General features: G+C 48.4%; 26 non-coding genes across 26 annotated transcripts; 16 read left to right on the top strand and 10 right to left on the bottom strand.

Annotated features, from left to right (window-relative positions):
- The first annotated feature begins 339 nt into the window (after positions 1-339).
- On the top strand, positions 340-411 carry Trnaq-uug (transfer RNA glutamine (anticodon UUG)). The gene has a single exon. It is a non-coding gene; the product is annotated as a tRNA-Gln (tRNA).
- A 506-nt stretch (positions 412-917) lies between these two features.
- On the bottom strand, positions 918-989 carry Trnap-ugg (transfer RNA proline (anticodon UGG)). Its single transcript has one exon. It is a non-coding gene; the product is annotated as a tRNA-Pro (tRNA).
- A 557-nt stretch (positions 990-1,546) lies between these two features.
- Positions 1,547-1,618, top strand: Trnaq-uug (transfer RNA glutamine (anticodon UUG)). The gene has a single exon. It is a non-coding gene; the product is annotated as a tRNA-Gln (tRNA).
- A 506-nt stretch (positions 1,619-2,124) lies between these two features.
- Trnap-ugg (transfer RNA proline (anticodon UGG)) lies at positions 2,125-2,196 on the bottom strand. The gene has a single exon. It is a non-coding gene; the product is annotated as a tRNA-Pro (tRNA).
- Positions 2,197-2,753: 557 nt separating this feature from the next.
- On the top strand, positions 2,754-2,825 carry Trnaq-uug (transfer RNA glutamine (anticodon UUG)). The gene has a single exon. It is a non-coding gene; the product is annotated as a tRNA-Gln (tRNA).
- Positions 2,826-3,331: 506 nt separating this feature from the next.
- Trnap-ugg (transfer RNA proline (anticodon UGG)) lies at positions 3,332-3,403 on the bottom strand. Its single transcript has one exon. It is a non-coding gene; the product is annotated as a tRNA-Pro (tRNA).
- Positions 3,404-3,960: 557 nt separating this feature from the next.
- Trnaq-uug (transfer RNA glutamine (anticodon UUG)) lies at positions 3,961-4,032 on the top strand. The gene has a single exon. It is a non-coding gene; the product is annotated as a tRNA-Gln (tRNA).
- A 506-nt stretch (positions 4,033-4,538) lies between these two features.
- On the bottom strand, positions 4,539-4,610 carry Trnap-ugg (transfer RNA proline (anticodon UGG)). Its single transcript has one exon. It is a non-coding gene; the product is annotated as a tRNA-Pro (tRNA).
- Positions 4,611-5,167: 557 nt separating this feature from the next.
- On the top strand, positions 5,168-5,239 carry Trnaq-uug (transfer RNA glutamine (anticodon UUG)). The gene has a single exon. It is a non-coding gene; the product is annotated as a tRNA-Gln (tRNA).
- A 1,135-nt stretch (positions 5,240-6,374) lies between these two features.
- Positions 6,375-6,446, top strand: Trnaq-uug (transfer RNA glutamine (anticodon UUG)). Its single transcript has one exon. It is a non-coding gene; the product is annotated as a tRNA-Gln (tRNA).
- A 506-nt stretch (positions 6,447-6,952) lies between these two features.
- On the bottom strand, positions 6,953-7,024 carry Trnap-ugg (transfer RNA proline (anticodon UGG)). Its single transcript has one exon. It is a non-coding gene; the product is annotated as a tRNA-Pro (tRNA).
- A 557-nt stretch (positions 7,025-7,581) lies between these two features.
- Positions 7,582-7,653, top strand: Trnaq-uug (transfer RNA glutamine (anticodon UUG)). Its single transcript has one exon. It is a non-coding gene; the product is annotated as a tRNA-Gln (tRNA).
- A 506-nt stretch (positions 7,654-8,159) lies between these two features.
- Trnap-ugg (transfer RNA proline (anticodon UGG)) lies at positions 8,160-8,231 on the bottom strand. The gene has a single exon. It is a non-coding gene; the product is annotated as a tRNA-Pro (tRNA).
- A 557-nt stretch (positions 8,232-8,788) lies between these two features.
- Trnaq-uug (transfer RNA glutamine (anticodon UUG)) lies at positions 8,789-8,860 on the top strand. Its single transcript has one exon. It is a non-coding gene; the product is annotated as a tRNA-Gln (tRNA).
- Positions 8,861-9,995: 1,135 nt separating this feature from the next.
- On the top strand, positions 9,996-10,067 carry Trnaq-uug (transfer RNA glutamine (anticodon UUG)). Its single transcript has one exon. It is a non-coding gene; the product is annotated as a tRNA-Gln (tRNA).
- Positions 10,068-10,573: 506 nt separating this feature from the next.
- On the bottom strand, positions 10,574-10,645 carry Trnap-ugg (transfer RNA proline (anticodon UGG)). Its single transcript has one exon. It is a non-coding gene; the product is annotated as a tRNA-Pro (tRNA).
- A 557-nt stretch (positions 10,646-11,202) lies between these two features.
- On the top strand, positions 11,203-11,274 carry Trnaq-uug (transfer RNA glutamine (anticodon UUG)). The gene has a single exon. It is a non-coding gene; the product is annotated as a tRNA-Gln (tRNA).
- Positions 11,275-11,780: 506 nt separating this feature from the next.
- On the bottom strand, positions 11,781-11,852 carry Trnap-ugg (transfer RNA proline (anticodon UGG)). The gene has a single exon. It is a non-coding gene; the product is annotated as a tRNA-Pro (tRNA).
- A 557-nt stretch (positions 11,853-12,409) lies between these two features.
- On the top strand, positions 12,410-12,481 carry Trnaq-uug (transfer RNA glutamine (anticodon UUG)). Its single transcript has one exon. It is a non-coding gene; the product is annotated as a tRNA-Gln (tRNA).
- A 506-nt stretch (positions 12,482-12,987) lies between these two features.
- Positions 12,988-13,059, bottom strand: Trnap-ugg (transfer RNA proline (anticodon UGG)). Its single transcript has one exon. It is a non-coding gene; the product is annotated as a tRNA-Pro (tRNA).
- A 557-nt stretch (positions 13,060-13,616) lies between these two features.
- On the top strand, positions 13,617-13,688 carry Trnaq-uug (transfer RNA glutamine (anticodon UUG)). Its single transcript has one exon. It is a non-coding gene; the product is annotated as a tRNA-Gln (tRNA).
- A 1,134-nt stretch (positions 13,689-14,822) lies between these two features.
- On the top strand, positions 14,823-14,894 carry Trnaq-uug (transfer RNA glutamine (anticodon UUG)). Its single transcript has one exon. It is a non-coding gene; the product is annotated as a tRNA-Gln (tRNA).
- Positions 14,895-16,029: 1,135 nt separating this feature from the next.
- On the top strand, positions 16,030-16,101 carry Trnaq-uug (transfer RNA glutamine (anticodon UUG)). The gene has a single exon. It is a non-coding gene; the product is annotated as a tRNA-Gln (tRNA).
- A 1,433-nt stretch (positions 16,102-17,534) lies between these two features.
- On the top strand, positions 17,535-17,606 carry Trnaq-uug (transfer RNA glutamine (anticodon UUG)). Its single transcript has one exon. It is a non-coding gene; the product is annotated as a tRNA-Gln (tRNA).
- Positions 17,607-18,112: 506 nt separating this feature from the next.
- Positions 18,113-18,184, bottom strand: Trnap-ugg (transfer RNA proline (anticodon UGG)). Its single transcript has one exon. It is a non-coding gene; the product is annotated as a tRNA-Pro (tRNA).
- A 557-nt stretch (positions 18,185-18,741) lies between these two features.
- Positions 18,742-18,813, top strand: Trnaq-uug (transfer RNA glutamine (anticodon UUG)). Its single transcript has one exon. It is a non-coding gene; the product is annotated as a tRNA-Gln (tRNA).
- Position 18,814: the final 1 nt, after the last annotated feature.

Here is an 18,814-nt window from a genome sequence, read left to right on the forward strand (position 1 = left end):
ACTATCCGCCCACTACGTAGCGTTCTGTGTCAGCACGCAGTTTTCGCCAGTACTCTGTGTCCATAGCTGTTTCCATAGCTAGGCTGCTTCCAGCACAATGCATGCACCATACGAAAGTGGCCGTTGCGCGATTTTGATTACCTGAGCCTTCGACATCACTTGATGTACGAATACTGGCAAGAATTCTTGCTACATTCGAAGGTGCACCTTCCACTTTCAGCCAACTTGGTTGCTTCATTTGCCACGCAAACACTTCCTGAGGACGCTACATGAAATAACATCGCATCTCATCGGCTTAATGACATGATGCTACTGAACTGAAGACCGCGACAGGGATCCGGTTCCATGGTGTAATGGTTAGCACTCTGGACTTTGAATCCAGCGATCCGAGTTCGAGTCTCGGTGGAACCTGACGCTGTGTTTTGCGCTCGTTTCTAGAAATGTGTACGAGCCGGTAGTTGGAATTGTATATGCAGAATTTTAGCTAGGATCATGTAACGCAAATTGTTAATAGCAGTCCACACGTGAATGGGGAACGCTCCAAATGCTTATGCTTTTGATACTAGGATTAATAACGGAACGAAAGGGGTTCAACTGCGAGAAGACGCCCTCAGCTGTTTCTCCCAGCAGGAAAGACATCTCTCCGTTTTGGGTGCTGCATGCGCATGCATTTAACAAACGTGCATGCGATGTACTAGTTCCTGGGAAACGAATAGAATCGCTGTACGTGCCAGTCTTTACGTATAGATATAAGAGAGCGAAGTCGGCTTAATCCTGCCACGTAGATTGCTTTCCACATGACGCACTTGCCAGTCTCTTGGGCCGGTGGCCCACATGCAGTTTGTCCTGTTGCGTGGCTTACTTTCAGAGACTCGCAAGTTTAACGTAGTATTTGGTTGTCGCGAAAGTGAAAAGTAGGGCCTGTCCGGGATATGAACCCGGAACCTCCTGCACCCAAAGCAGGAATCATACCCCTAGACCAACAGGCCGCACAAGGAAAAACGTCTGCACACCGCCACCTACTGACATCTTGCCGCACTTGCTAGTTGCAGCATACAATCTGGACCATATTCTCAAAGAGCTTTCTTAATCCGACACCCACAACATGAGCTGTGCTGAACACCAGTGTATGTGAATGCTCAAAGAGCTGCTAGAGTTGTGTGTCAGTATTTCGACCGTGTGAAGTGCAAATGTTATCGTGTCACGCACTATCCGCCCACTACGTAGCGTTCTGTGTCAGCACGCAGTTTTCGCCAGTACTCTGTGTCCATAGCTGTTTCCATAGCTAGGCTGCTTCCAGCACAATGCATGCACCATACGAAAGTGGCCGTTGCGCGATTTTGATTACCTGAGCCTTCGACATCACTTGATGTACGAATACTGGCAAGAATTCTTGCTACATTCGAAGGTGCACCTTCCACTTTCAGCCAACTTGGTTGCTTCATTTGCCACGCAAACACTTCCTGAGGACGCTACATGAAATAACATCGCATCTCATCGGCTTAATGACATGATGCTACTGAACTGAAGACCGCTACAGGCATCCGGTTCCATGGTGTAATGGTTAGCACTCTGGACTTTGAATCCAGCGATCCGAGTTCGAGTCTCGGTGGAACCTGACGCTGTGTTTTGCGCTCGTTTCTAGAAATGTGTACGAGCCGGTAGTTGGAATTGTATATGCAGAATTTTAGCTAGGATCATGTAACGCAAATTGTTAATAGCAGTCCACACGTGAATGGGGAACGCTCCAAATGCTTATGCTTTTGATACTAGGATTAATAACGGAACGAAAGGGGTTCAACTGCGAGAAGACGCCCTCAGCTGTTTCTCCCAGCAGGAAAGACATCTCTCCGTTTTGGGTGCTGCATGCGCATGCATTTAACAAACGTGCATGCGATGTACAAGTTCCTGGGAAACGAATAGAATCGCTGTACGTGCCAGTCTTTACGTATAGATATAAGTGAGCGAAGACGGCTTAATCCTGCCACGTAGATTGCTTTCCACATGACGCACTTGCCAGTCTCTTGGGCCGGTGGCCCACATGCAGTTTGTCCTGTTGCGTGGCTTACTTTCAGAGACTCGCAAGTTTAACGTAGTGTTTGGTTGTCGCGAAAGTGAAAAGTAGGGCCTGTCCGGGATATGAACCCGGAACCTCCTGCACCCAAAGCAGGAATCATACCCCTAGACCAACAGGCCGCACAAGGAAGCACGTCTGCACCCCGCCACCTACTGACATCTTGCCGCACTTGCTAGTTGCAGCATACAATCTGGACCATATTCTCAAAGAGCTTTCTTAATCCGACACCCACAACATGAGCTGTGCTGAACACCAGTGTATGTGAATGCTCAAAGAGCTGCTAGAGTTGTGTGTCAGTTTTTCGACCGTGTGAAGTGCAAATGTTATCGTGTCACGCACTATCCGCCCACTACGTAGCGTTCTGTGTCAGCACGCAGTTTTCGCCAGTACTCTGTGTCCATAGCTGTTTCCATAGCTAGGCTGCTTCCAGCACAATGCATGCACCATACGAAAGTGGCCGTTGCGCGATTTTGATTACCTGAGCCTTCGACATCACTTGATGTACGAATACTGGCAAGAATTCTTGCTACATTCGAAGGTGCACCTTCCACTTTCAGCCAACTTGGTTGCTTCATTTGCCACGCAAACACTTCCTGAGGACGCTACATGAAATAACATCGCATCTCATCGGCTTAATGACATGATGCTACTGAACTGAAGACCGCTACAGGCATCCGGTTCCATGGTGTAATGGTTAGCACTCTGGACTTTGAATCCAGCGATCCGAGTTCGAGTCTCGGTGGAACCTGACGCTGTGTTTTGCGCTCGTTTCTAGAAATGTGTACGAGCCGGTAGTTGGAATTGTATATGCAGAATTTTAGCTAGGATCATGTAACGCAAATTGTTAATAGCAGTCCACACGTGAATGGGGAACGCTCCAAATGCTTATGCTTTTGATACTAGGATTAATAACGGAACGAAAGGGGTTCAACTGCGAGAAGACGCCCTCAGCTGTTTCTCCCAGCAGGAAAGACATCTCTCCGTTTTGGGTGCTGCATGCGCATGCATTTAACAAACGTGCATGCGATGTACAAGTTCCTGGGAAACGAATAGAATCGCTGTACGTGCCAGTCTTTACGTATAGATATAAGTGAGCGAAGACGGCTTAATCCTGCCACGTAGATTGCTTTCCACATGACGCACTTGCCAGTCTCTTGGGCCGGTGGCCCACATGCAGTTTGTCCTGTTGCGTGGCTTACTTTCAGAGACTCGCAAGTTTAACGTAGTGTTTGGTTGTCGCGAAAGTGAAAAGTAGGGCCTGTCCGGGATATGAACCCGGAACCTCCTGCACCCAAAGCAGGAATCATACCCCTAGACCAACAGGCCGCACAAGGAAGCACGTCTGCACCCCGCCACCTACTGACATCTTGCCGCACTTGCTAGTTGCAGCATACAATCTGGACCATATTCTCAAAGAGCTTTCTTAATCCGACACCCACAACATGAGCTGTGCTGAACACCAGTGTATGTGAATGCTCAAAGAGCTGCTAGAGTTGTGTGTCAGTTTTTCGACCGTGTGAAGTGCAAATGTTATCGTGTCACGCACTATCCGCCCACTACGTAGCGTTCTGTGTCAGCACGCAGTTTTCGCCAGTACTCTGTGTCCATAGCTGTTTCCATAGCTAGGCTGCTTCCAGCACAATGCATGCACCATACGAAAGTGGCCGTTGCGCGATTTTGATTACCTGAGCCTTCGACATCACTTGATGTACGAATACTGGCAAGAATTCTTGCTACATTCGAAGGTGCACCTTCCACTTTCAGCCAACTTGGTTGCTTCATTTGCCACGCAAACACTTCCTGAGGACGCTACATGAAATAACATCGCATCTCATCGGCTTAATGACATGATGCTACTGAACTGAAGACCGCGACAGGGATCCGGTTCCATGGTGTAATGGTTAGCACTCTGGACTTTGAATCCAGCGATCCGAGTTCGAGTCTCGGTGGAACCTGACGCTGTGTTTTGCGCTCGTTTCTAGAAATGTGTACGAGCCGGTAGTTGGAATTGTATATGCAGAATTTTAGCTAGGATCATGTAACGCAAATTGTTAATAGCAGTCCACACGTGAATGGGGAACGCTCCAAATGCTTATGCTTTTGATACTAGGATTAATAACGGAACGAAAGGGGTTCAACTGCGAGAAGACGCCCTCAGCTGTTTCTCCCAGCAGGAAAGACATCTCTCCGTTTTGGGTGCTGCATGCGCATGCATTTAACAAACGTGCATGCGATGTACAAGTTCCTGGGAAACGAATAGAATCGCTGTACGTGCCAGTCTTTACGTATAGATATAAGTGAGCGAAGACGGCTTAATCCTGCCACGTAGATTGCTTTCCACATGACGCACTTGCCAGTCTCTTGGGCCGGTGGCCCACATGCAGTTTGTCCTGTTGCGTGGCTTACTTTCAGAGACTCGCAAGTTTAACGTAGTGTTTGGTTGTCGCGAAAGTGAAAAGTAGGGCCTGTCCGGGATATGAACCCGGAACCTCCTGCACCCAAAGCAGGAATCATACCCCTAGACCAACAGGCCGCACAAGGAAGCACGTCTGCACCCCGCCACCTACTGACATCTTGCCGCACTTGCTAGTTGCAGCATACAATCTGGACCATATTCTCAAAGAGCTTTCTTAATCCGACACCCACAACATGAGCTGTGCTGAACACCAGTGTATGTGAATGCTCAAAGAGCTGCTAGAGTTGTGTGTCAGTTTTTCGACCGTGTGAAGTGCAAATGTTATCGTGTCACGCACTATCCGCCCACTACGTAGCGTTCTGTGTCAGCACGCAGTTTTCGCCAGTACTCTGTGTCCATAGCTGTTTCCATAGCTAGGCTGCTTCCAGCACAATGCATGCACCATACGAAAGTGGCCGTTGCGCGATTTTGATTACCTGAGCCTTCGACATCACTTGATGTACGAATACTGGCAAGAATTCTTGCTACATTCGAAGGTGCACCTTCCACTTTCAGCCAACTTGGTTGCTTCATTTGCCACGCAAACACTTCCTGAGGACGCTACATGAAATAACATCGCATCTCATCGGCTTAATGACATGATGCTACTGAACTGAAGACCGCGACAGGGATCCGGTTCCATGGTGTAATGGTTAGCACTCTGGACTTTGAATCCAGCGATCCGAGTTCGAGTCTCGGTGGAACCTGACGCTGTGTTTTGCGCTCGTTTCTAGAAATGTGTACGAGCCGGTAGTTGGAATTGTATATGCAGAATTTTAGCTAGGATCATGTAACGCAAATTGTTAATAGCAGTCCACACGTGAATGGGGAACGCTCCAAATGCTTATGCTTTTGATACTAGGATTAATAACGGAACGAAAGGGGTTCAACTGCGAGAAGACGCCCTCAGCTGTTTCTCCCAGCAGGAAAGACATCTCTCCGTTTTGGGTGCTGCATGCGCATGCATTTAACAAACGTGCATGCGATGTACTAGTTCCTGGGAAACGAATAGAATCGCTGTACGTGCCAGTTTTTACGTATAGATATAAGTGAGCGAAGACGGCTTAATCCTGCCACGTAGATTGCTTTCCACATGACGCACTTGCCAGTCTCTTGGGCCGGTGGCCCACATGCAGTTTGTCCTGTTGCGTGGCTTACTTTCAGAGACTCGCAAGTTTAACGTAGTGTTTGGTTGTCGCGAAAGTGAAAAGTAGGGCCTGTGTGGGATATGAACCCGGAACCTCCTGCACCCAAAGCAGGAATCATACCCCTAGACCAACAGGCCGCACAAGGAAGCGCGTCTGCACCCCGCCACCTACTGACATCTTGCCGCACTTGCTAGTTGCAGCATACAATCTGGACCATATTCTCAAAGAGCTTTCTTAATCCGACACCCACAACATGAGCTGTGCTGAACACCAGTGTATGTGAATGCTCAAAGAGCTGCTAGAGTTGTGTGTCAGTATTTCGACCGTGTGAAGTGCAAATGTTATCGTGTGACGCACTATCCGCCCACTACGTAGCGTTGTGTGTCAGCACGCAGTTTTCGCCAGTACTCTGTGTCCATAGCTGTTTCCATAGCTAGGCTGCTTCCAGCACAATGCATGCACCATACGAAAGTGGCCGTTGCGCGATTTTGATTACCTGAGCCTTCGACATCACTTGATGTACGAATACTGGCAAGAATTCTTGCTACATTCGAAGGTGCACCTTCCACTTTCAGCCTACCTGGTTGCTTCATTTGCCACGCAAACACTTCCTGAGGACGCTACATGAAATAACATCGCATCTCATCGGCTTAATGACATGATGCTACTGAATTGAAGACCGCTACAGGCATCCGGTTCCATGGTGTAATGGTTAGCACTCTGGACTTTGAATCCAGCGATCCGAGTTCGAGTCTCGGTGGAACCTGACGCTGTGTTTTGCGCTCGTTTCTAGAAATGTGTACGAGCCGGAAGTTGGAATTGTATATGCAGAATTTTAGCTAGGATCATGTAACGCAAATTGTTAATAGCAGTCCACACGTGAATGGGGAACGCTCCAAATGCTTATGCTTTTGATACTAGGATTAATAACGGAACCAAAGGGGTTCAACTGCGAGAAGACGCCCTCAGCTGTTTCTCCCAGCAGGAAAGACATCTCTCCGTTTTGGGTGCTGCATGCGCATGCATTTAACAAACGTGCATGCGATGTACTAGTTCCTGGGAAACGAATAGAATCGCTGTACGTGCCAGTCTTTACGTATAGATATAAGTGAGCGAAGACGGCTTAATCCTGCCACGTAGATTGCTTTCCACATGACGCACTTGCCAGTCTCTTGGGCCAGTGGCCCACATGCAGTTTGTCCTGTTGCGTGGCTTACTTTCAGAGACTCGCAAGTTTAACGTAGTGTTTGGTTGTCGCGAAAGTGAAAAGTAGGGCCTGTCCGGGATATGAACCCGGAACCTCCTGCACCCAAAGCAGGAATCATACCCCTAGACCAACAGGCCGCACAAGGAAGCACGTCTGCACCCTGCCACCTACTGACATCGTGCCGCACTTGCTAGTTGCAGCATACAATCTGGACCATATTCTCAAAGAGCTTTCTTAATCCGACACCCACAACATGAGCTGTGCTGAACACCAGTGTATGTGAATGCTCAAAGAGCTGCTAGAGTTGTGTGTCAGTTTTTCGACCGTGTGAAGTGCAAATGTTATCGTGTCACGCACTATCCGCCCACTACGTAGCGTTCTGTGTCAGCACGCAGTTTTCGCCAGTACTCTGTGTCCATAGCTGTTTCCATAGCTAGGCTGCTTCCAGCACAATGCATGCACCATACGAAAGTGGCCGTTGCGCGATTTTGATTACCTGAGCCTTCGACATCACTTGATGTACGAATACTGGCAAGAATTCTTGCTACATTCGAAGGTGCACCTTCCACTTTCAGCCAACTTGGTTGCTTCATTTGCCACGCAAACACTTCCTGAGGACGCTACATGAAATAACATCGCATCTCATCGGCTTAATGACATGATGCTACTGAACTGAAGACCGCGACAGGGATCCGGTTCCATGGTGTAATGGTTAGCACTCTGGACTTTGAATCCAGCGATCCGAGTTCGAGTCTCGGTGGAACCTGACGCTGTGTTTTGCGCTCGTTTCTAGAAATGTGTACGAGCCGGTAGTTGGAATTGTATATGCAGAATTTTAGCTAGGATCATGTAACGCAAATTGTTAATAGCAGTCCACACGTGAATGGGGAACGCTCCAAATGCTTATGCTTTTGATACTAGGATTAATAACGGAACGAAAGGGGTTCAACTGCGAGAAGACGCCCTCAGCTGTTTCTCCCAGCAGGAAAGACATCTCTCCGTTTTGGGTGCTGCATGCGCATGCATTTAACAAACGTGCATGCGATGTACTAGTTCCTGGGAAACGAATAGAATCGCTGTACGTGCCAGTTTTTACGTATAGATATAAGTGAGCGAAGACGGCTTAATCCTGCCACGTAGATTGCTTTCCACATGACGCACTTGCCAGTCTCTTGGGCCGGTGGCCCACATGCAGTTTGTCCTGTTGCGTGGCTTACTTTCAGAGACTCGCAAGTTTAACGTAGTGTTTGGTTGTCGCGAAAGTGAAAAGTAGGGCCTGTCCGGGATATGAACCCGGAACCTCCTGCACCCAAAGCAGGAATCATACCCCTAGACCAACAGGCCGCACAAGGAAGCACGTCTGCACCCCGCCACCTACTGACATCTTGCCGCACTTGCTAGTTGCAGCATACAATCTGGACCATATTCTCAAAGAGCTTTCTTAATCCGACACCCACAACATGAGCTGTGCTGAACACCAGTGTATGTGAATGCTCAAAGAGCTGCTAGAGTTGTGTGTCAGTATTTCGACCGTGTGAAGTGCAAATGTTATCGTGTGACGCACTATCCGCCCACTACGTAGCGTTGTGTGTCAGCACGCAGTTTTCGCCAGTACTCTGTGTCCATAGCTGTTTCCATAGCTAGGCTGCTTCCAGCACAATGCATGCACCATACGAAAGTGGCCGTTGCGCGATTTTGATTACCTGAGCCTTCGACATCACTTGATGTACGAATACTGGCAAGAATTCTTGCTACATTCGAAGGTGCACCTTCCACTTTCAGCCTACCTGGTTGCTTCATTTGCCACGCAAACACTTCCTGAGGACGCTACATGAAATAACATCGCATCTCATCGGCTTAATGACATGATGCTACTGAATTGAAGACCGCTACAGGCATCCGGTTCCATGGTGTAATGGTTAGCACTCTGGACTTTGAATCCAGCGATCCGAGTTCGAGTCTCGGTGGAACCTGACGCTGTGTTTTGCGCTCGTTTCTAGAAATGTGTACGAGCCGGAAGTTGGAATTGTATATGCAGAATTTTAGCTAGGATCATGTAACGCAAATTGTTAATAGCAGTCCACACGTGAATGGGGAACGCTCCAAATGCTTATGCTTTTGATACTAGGATTAATAACGGAACCAAAGGGGTTCAACTGCGAGAAGACGCCCTCAGCTGTTTCTCCCAGCAGGAAAGACATCTCTCCGTTTTGGGTGCTGCATGCGCATGCATTTAACAAACGTGCATGCGATGTACTAGTTCCTGGGAAACGAATAGAATCGCTGTACGTGCCAGTCTTTACGTATAGATATAAGTGAGCGAAGACGGCTTAATCCTGCCACGTAGATTGCTTTCCACATGACGCACTTGCCAGTCTCTTGGGCCAGTGGCCCACATGCAGTTTGTCCTGTTGCGTGGCTTACTTTCAGAGACTCGCAAGTTTAACGTAGTGTTTGGTTGTCGCGAAAGTGAAAAGTAGGGCGTGTCCGGGATATGAACCCGGAACCTCCTGCACCCAAAGCAGGAATCATACCCCTAGACCAACAGGCCGCACAAGGAAGCACGTCTGCACCCCGCCACCTACTGACATCTTGCCGCACTTGCTAGTTGCAGCATACAATCTGGACCATATTCTCAAAGAGCTTTCTTAATCCGACACCCACAACATGAGCTGTGCTGAACACCAGTGTATGTGAATGCTCAAAGAGCTGCTAGAGTTGTGTGTCAGTTTTTCGACCGTGTGAAGTGCAAATGTTATCGTGTCACGCACTATCCGCCCACTACGTAGCGTTCTGTGTCAGCACGCAGTTTTCGCCAGTACTCTGTGTCCATAGCTGTTTCCATAGCTAGGCTGCTTCCAGCACAATGCATGCACCATACGAAAGTGGCCGTTGCGCGATTTTGATTACCTGAGCCTTCGACATCACTTGATGTACGAATACTGGCAAGAATTCTTGCTACATTCGAAGGTGCACCTTCCACTTTCAGCCAACTTGGTTGCTTCATTTGCCACGCAAACACTTCCTGAGGACGCTACATGAAATAACATCGCATCTCATCGGCTTAATGACATGATGCTACTGAACTGAAGACCGCGACAGGGATCCGGTTCCATGGTGTAATGGTTAGCACTCTGGACTTTGAATCCAGCGATCCGAGTTCGAGTCTCGGTGGAACCTGACGCTGTGTTTTGCGCTCGTTTCTAGAAATGTGTACGAGCCGGTAGTTGGAATTGTATATGCAGAATTTTAGCTAGGATCATGTAACGCAAATTGTTAATAGCAGTCCACACGTGAATGGGGAACGCTCCAAATGCTTATGCTTTTGATACTAGGATTAATAACGGAACGAAAGGGGTTCAACTGCGAGAAGACGCCCTCAGCTGTTTCTCCCAGCAGGAAAGACATCTCTCCGTTTTGGGTGCTGCATGCGCATGCATTTAACAAACGTGCATGCGATGTACTAGTTCCTGGGAAACGAATAGAATCGCTGTACGTGCCAGTCTTTACGTATAGATATAAGTGAGCGAAGACGGCTTAATCCTGCCACGTAGATTGCTTTCCACATGACGCACTTGCCAGTCTCTTGGGCCAGTGGCCCACATGCAGTTTGTCCTGTTGCGTGGCTTACTTTCAGAGACTCGCAAGTTTAACGTAGTGTTTGGTTGTCGCGAAAGTGAAAAGTAGGGCCTGTCCGGGATATGAACCCGGAACCTCCTGCACCCAAAGCAGGAATCATACCCCTAGACCAACAGGCCGCACAAGGAAGCACGTCTGCACCCCGCCACCTACTGACATCGTGCCGCACTTGCTAGTTGCAGCATACAATCTGGACCATATTCTCAAAGAGCTTTCTTAATCCGACACCCACAACATGAGCTGTGCTGAACACCAGTGTATGTGAATGCTCAAAGAGCTGCTAGAGTTGTGTGTCAGTTTTTCGACCGTGTGAAGTGCAAATGTTATCGTGTCACGCACTATCCGCCCACTACGTAGCGTTCTGTGTCAGCACGCAGTTTTCGCCAGTACTCTGTGTCCATAGCTGTTTCCATAGCTAGGCTGCTTCCAGCACAATGCATGCACCATACGAAAGTGGCCGTTGCGCGATTTTGATTACCTGAGCCTTCGACATCACTTGATGTACGAATACTGGCAAGAATTCTTGCTACATTCGAAGGTGCACCTTCCACTTTCAGCCTACCTGGTTGCTTCATTTGCCACGCAAACACTTCCTGAGGACGCTACATGAAATAACATCGCATCTCATCGGCTTAATGACATGATGCTACTGAACTGAAGACCGCTACAGGCATCCGGTTCCATGGTGTAATGGTTAGCACTCTGGACTTTGAATCCAGCGATCCGAGTTCGAGTCTCGGTGGAACCTGACGCTGTGTTTTGCGCTCGTTTCTAGAAATGTGTACGAGCCGGTAGTTGGAATTGTATATGCAGAATTTTAGCTAGGATCATGTAAAGCAAATTGTTAATAGCAGTCCACACGTGAATGGGGAACGCTCCAAATGCTTATGCTTTTGATACTAGGATTAATAACGGAACGAAAGGGGTTCAACTGCGAGAAGACGCCCTCAGCTGTTTCTCCCAGCAGGAAAGACATCTCTCCGTTTTGGGTGCTGCATGCGCATGCATTTAACAAACGTGCATGCGATGTACTAGTTCCTGGGAAACGAATAGAATCGCTGTACGTGCCAGTTTTTACGTATAGATATAAGTGAGCGAAGACGGCTTAATCCTGCCACGTAGATTGCTTTCCACATGACGCACTTGCCAGTCTCTTGGGCCGGTGGCCCACATGCAGTTTGTCCTGTTGCGTGGCTTACTTTCAGAGACTCGCAAGTTTAACGTAGTGTTTGGTTGTCGCGAAAGTGAAAAGTAGGGCCTGTCCGGGATATGAACCCGGAACCTCCTGCACCCAAAGCAGGAATCATACCCCTAGACCAACAGGCCGCACAATGAAGCACGTCTGCACCCCGCCACCTACTGACATCTTGCCGCACTTGCTAGTTGCAGCATACAATCTGGACCATATTCTCAAAGAGCTTTCTTAATCCGACACCCACAACATGAGCTGTGCTGAACACCAGTGTATGTGAATGCTCAAAGAGCTGCTAGAGTTGTGTGTCAGTATTTCGACCGTGTGAAGTGCAAATGTTATCGTGTCACGCACTATCCGCCCACTACGTAGCGTTCTGTGTCAGCACGCAGTTTTCGCCAGTACTCTGTGTCCATAGCTGTTTCCATAGCTAGGCTGCTTCCAGCACAATGCATGCACCATACGAAAGTGGCCGTTGCGCGATTTTGATTATCTGAGCCTTCGACATCACTTGATGTACGAATACTGGCAAGAATTCTTGCTACATTCGAAGGTGCACCTTCCACTTTCAGCCAACTTGGTTGCTTCATTTGCCACGCAAACACTTCCTGAGGACGCTACATGAAATAACATCGCATCTCATCGGCTTAATGACATGATGCTACTGAACTGAAGACCGCTACAGGCATCCGGTTCCATGGTGTAATGGTTAGCACTCTGGACTTTGAATCCAGCGATCCGAGTTCGAGTCTCGGTGGAACCTGACGCTGTGTTTTGCGCTCGTTTCTAGAAATGTGTACGAGCCGGTAGTTGGAATTGTATATGCAGAATTTTAGCTAGGATCATGTAACGCAAATTGTTAATAGCAGTCCACACGTGAATGGGGAACGCTCCAAATGCTTATGCTTTTGATACTAGGATTAATAACGGAACGAAAGGGGTTCAACTGCGAGATGACGCCCTCAGCTGTTTCTCCCAGCAGGAAAGACATCTCTCCGTTTTGGGTGCTGCATGCGCATGCATTTAACAAACGTGCATGCGATGTACTAGTTCCTGGGAAACGAATAGAATCGCTGTACGTGCCAGTCTTTACGTATAGATATAAGTGAGCGAAGACGGCTTAATCCTGCCACGTAGATTGCTTTCCACATGACGCACTTGCCAGTCTCTTGGGCCGGTGGCCCACATGCAGTTTGTCCTGTTGCGTGGCTTACTTTCAGAGACTCGCAAGTTTAACGTAGTGTTTGGTTGTCGCGAAACTGAAAAGTAGGGCCTGTCCGGGATATGAACCCGGAACCTCCTGCACCCAAAGCAGGAATCATACCCCTAGACCAACAGGCCGCACAAGAAAAAACGTCTGCACACCGCCACCTACTGACATCTTGCCGCACTTGCTAGTTGCAGCATACAATCTGGACCATATTCTCAAAGAGCTTTCTTAATCCGACACCCACAACATGAGCTGTGCTGAACACCAGTGTATGTGAATGCTCAAAGAGCTGCTAGAGTTGTGTGTCAGTATTTCGACCGTGTGAAGTGCAAATGTTATCGTGTCACGCACTATCCGCCCACTACGTAGCGTTCTGTGTCAGCACGCAGTTTTCGCCAGTACTCTGTGTCCATAGCTGTTTCCATAGCTAGGCTGCTTCCAGCACAATGCATGCACCATACGAAAGTGGCCGTTGCGCGATTTTGATTACCTGAGCCTTCGACATCACTTGATGTACGAATACTGGCAAGAATTCTTGCTACATTCGAAGGTGCACCTTCCACTTTCAGCCAACTTGGTTGCTTCATTTGCCACGCAAACACTTCCTGAGGACGCTACATGAAATAACATCGCATCTCATCGGCTTAATGACATGATGCTACTGAACTGAAGACCGCTACAGGCATCCGGTTCCATGGTGTAATGGTTAGCACTCTGGACTTTGAATCCAGCGATCCGAGTTCGAGTCTCGGTGGAACCTGACGCTGTGTTTTGCGCTCGTTTCTAGAAATGTGTACGAGCCGGTAGTTGGAATTGTATATGCAGAATTTTAGCTAGGATCATGTAACGCAAATTGTTAATAGCAGTCCACACGTGAATGGGGAACGCTCCAAATGCTTATGCTTTTGATACTAGGATTAATAACGGAACGAAAGGGGTTCAACTGCGAGAAGACGCCCTCAGCTGTTTCTCCCAGCAGGAAAGACATCTCTCCGTTTTGGGTGCTGCATGCGCATGCATTTAACAAACGTGCATGCGATGTACTAGTTCCTGGGAAACGAATAGAATCGCTGTACGTGCCAGTCTTTACGTATAGATATAAGTGAGCGAAGACGGCTTAATCCTGCCACGTAGATTGCTTTCCACATGACGCACTTGCCAGTCTCTTGGGCCGGTGGCCCACATGCAGTTTGTCCTATTGCGTGGCTTACTTTCTAGGACTCGCAAGTTTAACGTAGTGTTTGGTTGTCGCGAAAGTGAAAAGTAGGGCTGTCCGGGATATGAACCCGGAACCTCCTGCACCCAAAGCAGGAATCATACCCCTAGACCAACAGGCCGCACAAGGAAGCACGTCTGCACCCCGCCACCTACTGACATCTTGCCGCACTTGCTAGTTGCAGCATACAATCTGGACCATATTCTCAAAGAGCTTCCTTAATCCGACACCCACAACATGAGCTGTGCTGAACACCAGTGTATGTGAATGCTCAAAGAGCTGCTAGAGTTGTGTGTCAGTATTTCGACCGTGTGAAGTGCAAATGTTATCGTGTGACGCACTATCCGCCCACTACGTAGCGTTGTGTGTCAGCACGCAGTTTTCGCCAGTACTCTGTGTCCATAGCTGTTTCCATAGCTAGGCTGCTTCCAGCACAATGCATGCACCATACGAAAGTGGCCGTTGCGCGATTTTGATTACCTGAGCCTTCGACATCACTTGATGTACGAATACTGGCAAGAATTCTTGCTACATTCGAAGGTGCACCTTCCACTTTCAGCCTACCTGGTTGCTTCATTTGCCACGCAAACACTTCCTGAGGACGCTACATGAAATAACATCGCATCTCATCGGCTTAATGACATGATGCTACTGAATTGAAGACCGCTACAGGCATCCGGTTCCATGGTGTAATGGTTAGCACTCTGGACTTTGAATCCAGCGATCCGAGTTCGAGTCTCGGTGGAACCTGACGCTGTAATTTGCGCTCGTTTCTAGAAATGTGTACGAGCCGGAAGTTGGAATTGTATATGCAGAATTTTAGCTAGGATCATGTAACGCAAATTGTTAATAGCAGTCCACACGTGAATGGGGAACGCTCCAAATGCTTATGCTTTTGATACTAGGATTAATAACGGAACCAAAGGGGTTCAACTGCGAGAAGACGCCCTCAGCTGTTTCTCCCAGCAGGAAAGACATCTCTCCGTTTTGGGTGCTGCATGCGCATGCATTTAACAAACGTGCATGCGATGTACTAGTTCCTGGGAAACGAATAGAATCGCTGTACGTGCCAGTCTTTACGTATAGATATAAGTGAGCGAAGACGGCTTAATCCTGCCACGTAGATTGCTTTCCACATGACGCACTTGCCAGTCTCTTGGGCCAGTGGCCCACATGCAGTTTGTCCTGTTGCGTGGCTTACTTTCAGAGACTCGCAAGTTTAACGTAGTGTTTGGTTGTCGCGAAAGTGAAAAGTAGGGCGTGTCCGGGATATGAACCCGGAACCTCCTGCACCCAAAGCAGGAATCATACCCCTAGACCAACAGGCCGCACAAGGAAGCACGTCTGCACCCCGCCACCTACTGACATCGTGCCGCACTTGCTAGTTGCAGCATACAATCTGGACCATATTCTCAAAGAGCTTTCTTAATCCGACACCCACAACATGAGCTGTGCTGAACACCAGTGTATGTGAATGCTCAAAGAGCTGCTAGAGTTGTGTGTCAGTTTTTCGACCGTGTGAAGTGCAAATGTTATCGTGTCACGCACTATCCGCCCACTACGTAGCGTTCTGTGTCAGCACGCAGTTTTCGCCAGTACTCTGTGTCCATAGCTGTTTCCATAGCTAGGCTGCTTCCAGCACAATGCATGCACCATACGAAAGTGGCCGTTGCGCGATTTTGATTACCTGAGCCTTCGACATCACTTGATGTACGAATACTGGCAAGAATTCTTGCTACATTCGAAGGTGCACCTTCCACTTTCAGCCAACTTGGTTGCTTCATTTGCCACGCAAACACTTCCTGAGGACGCTACATGAAATAACATCGCATCTCATCGGCTTAATGACATGATGCTACTGAACTGAAGACAGCGACAGGGATCCGGTTCCATGGTGTAATGGTTAGCACTCTGGACTTTGAATCCAGCGATCCGAGTTCGAGTCTCGGTGGAACCTGACGCTGTGTTTTGCGCTCGTTTCTAGAAATGTGTACGAGCCGGTAGTTGGAATTGTATATGCAGAATTTTAGCTAGGATCATGTAACGCAAATTGTTAATAGCAGTCCACACGTGAATGGGGAACGCTCCAAATGCTTATGTTTTTTTTTTTTTTTTTTTTTAATGGACTTGTAGTCCGGGGTGATAGGTTACAATACAGCATCACCGGTCTATTGCGGTCTAACTGTGTTGGTAAGCCAGTAAATTTCCACTGTGCAGTGACTGCGTCACTGCAATTCACTTTGGAGGTGTGGCGGTGGGACTCGTGGTCCCGTACCACCCTCTGACGGTGATAGTACTACATGAGTCAGGCAGAATTTATTGCCTAACATGTGCAGGTGAAGGTGTGGCGGTGGGACTTATAGTCCCGTACCGTGGGTGACGGGAGAAATGCTTATGCTTTTGATACTAGGATTAATAACGGAACGAAAGGGGTTCAACTGCGAGAAGACGCCCTCAGCTGTTTCTCCCAGCAGGAAAGACATCTCTCCGTTTTGGGTGCTGCATGCGCATGCATTTAACAAACGTGCATGCGATGTACTAGTTCCTGGGAAACGAATAGAATCGCTGTACGTGCCAGTCTTTACGTATAGATATAAGTGAGCGAAGACGGCTTAATCCTGCCACGTAGATTGCTTTCCACATGACGCACTTGCCAGTCTCTTGGGCCGGTGGCCCACATGCAGTTTGTCCTGTTGCGTGGCTTACTTTCAGAGACTCGCAAGTTTAACGTAGTGTTTGGTTGTCGCGAAAGTGAAAAGTAGGGCCTGTCCGGGATATGAACCCGGAACCTCCTGCACCCAAAGCAGGAATCATACCCCTACACCAACAGGCCGCACAAGGAAGCACGTCTGCACCCCGCCACCTACTGACATCTTGCCGCACTTGCTAGTTGCAGCATACAATCTGGACCATATTCTCAAAGAGCTTTCTTAATCCGACACCCACAACATGAGCTGTGCTGAACACCAGTGTATGTGAATGCTCAAAGAGCTGCTAGAGTTGTGTGTCAGTATTTCGACCGTGTGAAGTGCAAATGTTATCGTGTCACGCACTATCCGCCCACTACGTAGCGTTCTGTGTCAGCACGCAGTTTTCGCCAGTACTCTGTGTCCATAGCTGTTTCCATAGCTAGGCTGCTTCCAGCACAATGCATGCACCATACGAAAGTGGCCGTTGCGCGATTTTGATTACCTGAGCCTTCGACATCACTTGATGTACGAATACTGGCAAGAATTCTTGCTACATTCGAAGGTGCACCTTCCACTTTCAGCCTACCTGGTTGCTTCATTTGCCACGCAAACACTTCCTGAGGACGCTACATGAAATAACATCGCATCTCATCGGCTTAATGACATGATGCTACTGAACTGAAGACCGCCACAGGCATCCGGTTCCATGGTGTAATGGTTAGCACTCTGGACTTTGAATCCAGCGATCCGAGTTCGAGTCTCGGTGGAACCTGACGCTGTGTTTTGCGCTCGTTTCTAGAAATGTGTACGAGCCGGTAGTTGGAATTGTATATGCAGAATTTTAGCTAGGATCATGTAACGCAAATTGTTAATAGCAGTCCACACGTGAATGGGGAACGCTCCAAATGCTGATGCTTTTGATACTAGGATTAATAACGGAACGAAAGGGGTTCAACTGCGAGAAGACGCCCTCAGCTGTTTCTCCCAGCAGGAAAGACATCTCTCCGTTTTGGGTGCTGCATGCGCATGCATTTAACAAACGTGCATGCGATGTACTAGTTCCTGGGAAACGAATAGAATCGCTGTACGTGCCAGTCTTTACGTATAGATATAAGTGAGCGAAGACGGCTTAATCCTGCCACGTAGATTGCTTTTCACATGACGCACTTGCCAGTCTCTTGGGCCGGTGGCCCACATGCAGTTTGTCCTGTTGCGTGGCTTACTTTCAGAGACTCGCAAGTTTAACGTAGTGTTTGGTTGTCGCGAAACTGAAAAGTAGGGCCTGTCCGGGATATGAACCCGGAACCTCCTGCACCCAAAGCAGGAATCATACCCCTAGACCAACAGGCCGCACAAGGAAGCACGTCTGCACCCCGCCACCTACTGACATCTTGCCGCACTTGCTAGTTGCAGCATACAATCTGGACCATATTCTCAAAGAGCTTTCTTAATCCGACACCCACAACATGAGCTGTGCTGAACACCAGTGTATGTGAATGCTCAAAGAGCTGCTAGAGTTGTGTGTCAGTTTTTCGACCGTGTGAAGTGCAAATGTTATCGTGTCACGCACTATCCGCCCACTACGTAGCGTTCTGTGTCAGCACGCAGTTTTCGCCAGTACTCTGTGTCCATAGCTGTTTCCATAGCTAGGCTGCTTCCAGCACAATGCATGCACCATACGAAAGTGGCCGTTGCGCGATTTTGATTACCTGAGCCTTCGACACCACTTGATGTACGAATACTGGCAAGAATTCTTGCTACATTCGAAGGTGCACCTTCCACTTTCAGCCAACTTGGTTGCTTCATTTGCCACGCAAACACTTCCTGAGGACGCTACATGAAATAACATCGCATCTCATCGGCTTAATGACATGATGCTACTGAACTGAAGACCGCTACAGGCATCCGGTTCCATGGTGTAATGGTTAGCACTCTGGACTTTGAATCCAGCGATCCGAGTTCGAGTCTCGGTGGAACCTG

This window comes from Schistocerca cancellata, chromosome 2 (genome assembly GCF_023864275.1).
Source record: "Schistocerca cancellata isolate TAMUIC-IGC-003103 chromosome 2, iqSchCanc2.1, whole genome shotgun sequence".
In the NCBI taxonomy this organism is placed as follows: domain Eukaryota; kingdom Metazoa; phylum Arthropoda; class Insecta; order Orthoptera; family Acrididae; genus Schistocerca; species Schistocerca cancellata.